The 6,000-nt window shown below is 45.1% G+C and overlaps 1 pseudogene; it reads right to left on the bottom strand.

Annotated features, from left to right (window-relative positions):
- Positions 1-418: 418 nt before the first annotated feature.
- LOC139575326 (triacylglycerol hydrolase DDHD2-like) lies at positions 419-2,884 on the bottom strand (annotated as a pseudogene).
- Positions 2,885-6,000: the final 3,116 nt, after the last annotated feature.

Genomic DNA, 6,000 nt, shown 5'->3' with positions numbered 1-6,000 from the left:
TCAAGTCCCGTAACTTTACCAAAAGTGGATATGCGCCAATCTTTGTCGGATACTTTCCCCCCCAGACCCTTTAGACAGTCATACAATGCTTTAACCTTATCTTTATCAAATAATCCACAAAGGGACCACTCTGAACATTTCTCAGAATACTTTTTACACCACTACGTGTGGATGTGCAAGTTACTTCATTAAATCTCTTGTAACCCATTATATCTCCTTTACACTAGTGTTCTATTTATACAGCATATTCGGGAATAGTACTCTCTCCTTTTATATCTTCACATACATAATTCCCATATAACATTATAAATCAACTTAGGTATTTACATACACATCACCCCATGTGCATCCTATGCACCATATGTATCTTCAACGGTTCTCTAGCCTCCCAGAAACTATGGTACAGTGGTCCCAGACCTCATAGAAACTGCTGTCGCCGTGCCGACTCCCCTGGAGACTACTTGCCAAGGCAATCCATGGGAGAGGGGGCATCATCTGAGGGGCCTGGTAGGGTCTGCAGCCCTGGGGCCAAAAGCACCATCCCCTGCCGACCCTCCTAAACACACACAGAAAAATAAATTCTAATGAATATCTGCTTTTTCCTACTTCCTACTGAGACCCACACAGTACTTTGTGAGCTTATGAACCCTAACCTGTAGGAAGTGTCTCTTCCGTATGAAGCGGAGGATCTTCTTCCTCGGTCCCAGAGTGATTCCCAGCTCCGTCAGGTCAGTCTCGTCACACAGAGCCTGAGGGAAGACAGAGAAGAGATGAAGACACACACAGTCTCACCAGTGAGTCACGGTCTAGGTCCACGCTCTGTAGTGTAGCCAGGTGCTCCTGGAGGCCCATTCTGCAGAGAGCCTGCGCCAATGCATCACAGGTCAGAGGGAAGTGGTCACGGTTACACCCCTACAGGACAGACAAGAAAGGGGGGGTTATCATGTTATAGATCATAAATATAATGGGATAGTCATTACATTCATACACTGTGATGTCTATAGCATTAACAAAGTGGCATCTAGATATGAATTGTACTGTACAGCAGGATGTCTATCAATAGAGGCCTACAGTGCCCCCTCATATAGACAATAGAGGCTAGGATGAGTAACATTATATATGTAAGTGTAGCACACTTAATGAATCCACTGTGAGATTCTATTATATGGAGTTTAGCTTGAGGTGTGTCAGTCAGGTAGTATGTAATACTACAGACACAGAGTCTGTCACTGTAAAGACCTGGTTACCTCATCTCTGTCTGCCTCTCCTGATCCGGTCTTCTGATTGGTCAGCAGGTCAAACAGGATCAGCAAACCTGTCGGTGAATCTGAGGTTGTTCAATAAAAGGTCAGTGATAAAGATAAGCTAATCCTGTTTAAAGATGTAGGATTCCAATAGGTGCCGTGTTTCCTAGACGGTTGCATTCTTTATTGAATTGTAATTAGAATGGTTGTCAAATAAGTCATATTCTGTGGAGTGTCTGTATCTGTGTATTATATGTGTCTCACCCATGGGGGGCGTCCAACCACAGACACTGCTCCAGTAAACTCTGGGTGTCTGTGTTTGAACAGTAAGTGGAGCTTGTTAACCTCTGAGGCCCCAGTGTCCACTGTGGTCTGGCAGTAGGTGGGACTGTTGTAGAAGAGAGTGTCAAAGGTGAATGGTCTCAGACGACTGATACTGGGGAGAGTGATCCTCTGGATGTCCCTGAGAGGGGGGGAGGGGAGAGAAGGGGTGAGAGAGAAGGGGAGGACAGAGGAAAGAGAAGTGGTGAGAGAGAAAGCGATGTGTCAAAATGCAGTAGTAAATACTGGTTGAGTAGACTGAGGACGCTTATCTGTGTGTGTTCTTACTCGGCTACTCCAGTGGCCTGTCCATGTAGTGCACTGTGCCAGTTGACAGGTTGGAACTCAACTCTGTCCACCCAGCCCTACTCCTGGCCACTCCTGTAATCGCTCCCCAGCAGGGACAGGGACGCACTCCTGAAGTCATTCACTACACAGACACAAACACACACACACACACACACACACACACTCCTGAAGTAATTCACTACAGACAGACAGTTAACAAACACACACAGTTAACACATACACCCACTCCTGAAGTCATTCACTACACAGACACTCACCACACTGTATGATAGATCTGAAGCGGAAGTCACAGGCGAGGCTGATGCCATGATCCATGAATACCAGGTGATCTATCACCTGAAAAACACACACAGACAGGCCTTCAGTAGAGCAGGACGCATGTACTCACACACAAAGACAGGCCTTCAGTAGAGCAGGACGCATGTACTCACACACACAGACAGGCCTTCAGTAGAGCAGAACGCATGTACTCACACACAAAGACAGGCCGTCAGTAGAGCAGGACGCATGTCTCTCACACACACAGACAGGCCTTCAGTAGAGCAGAACGCATGTACTCACACACAAAGACAGGCCTTCAGTAGAGCAGGACGCATGTCTCTCACACACAAAGACAGTTAGAGGACTATAAACTAGCACACACACCTAAAATTAGTTTAGTAGGGTAACTAGAGGTAATCCATTATACTAAATGGCTTGGAGACTGATCAGAGGGCAAACCATAAATCTCTCTCTCTCTCTCACACACACACACACACACACACACACACACACACACACACACACACACACACACACACACACACACACACACACACACACACACACACACACACACACACACACACACACACACACACACACACACACACACATACACACACACACCACACAAACACAGATATCTCTGCTGTGATGTTGTTGACGCCACTCTTGACAGTGTGTGGGCGTGTCTGCTCCGAGGGGGATGAGACCCATTCCTCCTGCAACGCAATTGGCTGGTACTGCATGATCAGCTGACCATGGAAGGGGGGTTAAGGGTGAAGAGAGAAAATAGAGAGTAAATACAGCTTAGAGGGAGAGGGTGCAGACATGTCAATTAGGGATGGGGGGGTCGCTACCTAATTGGCATGTCTGCACCCTCTCCCTCTATCTGTATTTACTCTCTATTATATAGATATTTGACTACAAGTATTGATTTGTAGCTTGTTCTCCATCTACTTTTTAAATAGTGAGTCAACATATTTTCAGCATATTTTATTTCCATGACTGATTAAAACAAAATGTCTTATGTTCCCTATTGTCTCTGCAGCAGACATACACTCAGAGGCCAGTTTATTAGGTACACCACCCCGTTCACTAAAATGGTTCACTCCTATAGACAGTGAGCCCCGTGGCCATGGCTTGCTATATAAAGCAGGCAGACAGGCATCAATTCATTCAGTTACTGTTCAATTGAACATTAGAATGGACGAAACGAGTGACCTAAGCAAGTTTGAGCGTGGTATGATCTTCGGTGCCAGGGGCGCCGGTTCCAGTATCTCAGAAACGTCCGGCCTCCTGGGCTTTTCACACACGACAGTGTCTAGGGTTTACCGAGAATGGTGTGACAAACAAAAACCATCCGGTCAGCGGCAGTCCTGTGGGAGAAAATAGCTTGTTGATAAGAGGTCGAATGAGAATGGCAAGAATCGTGCAAGCTAACAGGCAGGCCACAAACAGGCAAATAACAGCGCGGTATAACAGTGGTGTTCAGAACAGCCTATTGGAACGCACAACTCGTCGGTTCTTGTCACGGATGGGCTATTGCAGCAGACGACCACACCGTGTTCCACTCCTATTAGCTAAAAACAAGAAGAAGCCGCTCCAGTGGGCACGCCATCACCAACACTGGAATATTGAGTAGTGGAAAAACGTCACTTGGTCCGTCGAATCCCGGTTCCTGTTACGTCACGCTAATAGCCGAATCCGAATTTGGCATAAGCAGCATGAGTCCATGTCTCCATCCTGCATGGTGTCAACGGTACAGGCTGGTGGCGGTGGTGTAATGGTGTGGGGAATGTTTTCCTGGCAAACGTTAGGTCCCTTGATACCAATTGAGCAACGTTTCCAGGCCTCGAAGAATTCAAATCAACATGTGTAGACTTTACAGTGAAATGCTTACGTATGAGTCCATTCCCAACAATGCAGAGTTAAAAAGAGAAATAGTACCGAGGCAATGTGCCGGGGAACGAGGTAGTTGATATAATTGAGGTAATACAGTATGTACTACAGTATGTGGGTAGGAGTAAGCGACTAGGCAATCAGGATATATAATAAACAGAGTAGCAGCAGCGTGTGTGAAAGTGTGTTTATGTGTGAGTGTGTGCGTGTGGTTTGCGTCTATATGCATTTGTGTATGTTTGAGAGTGTGTGTGTGTGTGTGTGTGTGTGTGTGTGTGTGTGTGTGTGTGTGTGTGTGTGTGTGTGTGTGTGTGTGTGTGTGTGTGTGTGTGTGTGTGTGTGTGTGTGTGTGTGTGTGTGTGTGTGTGTGTGTGTGTGTGTGTGTGTGTGTGTGTGTGTGTGTGTGTGTGTGTGTGTTAGAGTGTGTTAGAGTGTCAGCATAGTATGTGTGAGTATGTGCATATAGTCTAGTGCGTGTGCATAGAGCCAGTGCAAGGGAGTCAGTGTAAAACAATTAAGACAAAGAAAGAAATAATAAAGGTGGGTCAATGTAAATTGTCCGGGTAGCCGTCTGAGTAAGTGTTCAGCACGCTTATGGCTTGGGGGTAGCAGAGAGAACAGTCTATGAGTTGTCGTTGGCAAACTTAATGATGGTGTTGGCAGTGGCGACCCGTCATTCAGGGCAGGTGGGACTCTATGAGCCCCAAATGTTTTGCTCAAAATAATTTCAAAATGTATATATTGTCACAAGCCGGCTCATAGCCTGTGACAAAAATGAGGGGACACGAACAACAGGTATAGGCCAATTAAAAAGGTTCTTTATTATAAACCAAACTATTAACTTTAAACTAAGAAAAAGGAATGAGGTGTGGAAGTATCATAATGTAAGGTGTATGTAAAGTGCATGGACGCGTGAATCTGTGTGTGTGAATATGACTGAGTGAAAACTATGCAAAACTACAAAGGAACAAACAAAACAGGATCATACCTGGAGGAGCAGAGAGAGAGAGAGAGAGGTGATTAGTGAAACAGTTTATACCCTGTGCCCAGGTGGCTCCAATCACTAACGACCCTCCTCTGCCTGCAGGAGGAACCGCCCCTGCAATGCAGAGGAGGAGCCGTGACAATATATATATAAAAAAAAAAAATTTGGGTGGGGGGGCTTGCCTGTTTTGAATGTTATTTTGGCATTAATACGTGTTACATATCAGTTTGCAAACAAGTCAAAAAATAAATATACATATCATTGAGTTAATAAAGCCGCACACAAACAGGCAGCTCCAAAACGCAGGTGTTTCAGCCTAGCTTAGTGCTTTCTGTGGTGATGGGGCAAGCCTGCAGAAAATAGGAGCATTCCACCGTGATTGGCTCAACATTGCACTGTGATTGGCTCAGTGTTCTGTCACTCATGGGGACACTGTCACCTGCCTTTAGTAACGGTAGACATCAAGAATGTGAGCCCTTTGGGTGCTGCCATAGAGTTACATTAGAAGTGCCCTTCTAGGAAGGCTCAAGGTCATTGGCCACAGATAAAATGACGTCAAATCACGTTATATCTACAGTAGCTTTGATTGGACTGATCATGAACATCATACTTTCAAAATCTTAGCTAGCAGTCATTGTCATAAATCAAGTAGACAATCTACTGGCAAATCAGTTTTAATCCTTGTCATATGAAGATAAATTATAGATAAAACATATCGGTGCTCATCGGCCATCGGACATAAACATTACACAACAAGTTGGATATCGCAAATTCAACAATGAGTTGTTTGGAAGGAATCGGTGACATTGGCTAACCGCAAGCGTTGCAACTGGGAAGTCAGACTGGGAAAATACGTTTTCAACGGTCATCCAACTCAGAATTGTAAATATTTTTCTTTGATGACAAAATTTGTCAACGAAGGACCGCCACGCACAAGGTGAGTCCAAAAATATCTTATATGCTGCTGCATAAATTATG

Source organism: Salvelinus alpinus, chromosome 5 (assembly GCF_045679555.1).
Source record: "Salvelinus alpinus chromosome 5, SLU_Salpinus.1, whole genome shotgun sequence".
In the NCBI taxonomy this organism is placed as follows: domain Eukaryota; kingdom Metazoa; phylum Chordata; class Actinopteri; order Salmoniformes; family Salmonidae; genus Salvelinus; species Salvelinus alpinus.
The sequence above is the reverse complement of the archived record's forward strand: the minus strand, read 5'-3'. Positions and strand labels throughout refer to the sequence as shown.